The sequence below is a fragment of the Sphaerodactylus townsendi genome, linkage group LG16 (genome assembly GCF_021028975.2).
Source record: "Sphaerodactylus townsendi isolate TG3544 linkage group LG16, MPM_Stown_v2.3, whole genome shotgun sequence".
Classification (NCBI taxonomy): domain Eukaryota; kingdom Metazoa; phylum Chordata; class Lepidosauria; order Squamata; family Sphaerodactylidae; genus Sphaerodactylus; species Sphaerodactylus townsendi.
This window is the reverse complement of record NC_059440.1, coordinates 19,167,073-19,167,608: the sequence shown is the minus strand read 5'-3', so window position 1 is coordinate 19,167,608 and position 536 is coordinate 19,167,073.

Sequence of the window (536 nt, the reverse complement as noted above, 5' to 3'; positions counted from 1 at the left end):
CAAAGTTTTTGTTTGGAAGCATGCCTGACAAACAGAATACAGAAATATAAGACATCCCCTGAAAATAAGACATAGCGCATCTTTGGGAGCAAAAATTAATATAAGACACTGTCTATGTATATCCCCCCCTTTCACTATTCGTGACACTGTCTTATATTCGGGGAAACACGGTAGGTGGACCATTGTCTGGTCCAGTAAGGGTTTCTTCTGAGGGCTTTACATTCAGCACCTAAAAGCAACTATTCTATTACATTTAAAGGTGCTTGTCTTAAGGTAAACGTCTCAAAATTAATACTACATGATGCATCTTTACATTCACTGGCCAGAATATTTGAAGGCAGCAGAAGGTATATTTCTTCAAGTAAACAAGGGAAGGAATAGAGAGAGCTAGACATTTGGGGAAGGGACTTGGGTGACCTTATGGGCATTAAACCTTCATGCTTTTAAGCTTTCCTTCTCCAAGAACACTCCAGGGGGAAATAGATTTTAAAAATATCTGAAATGGCTGGCCGGACTTTAAATATTTATATAATGAC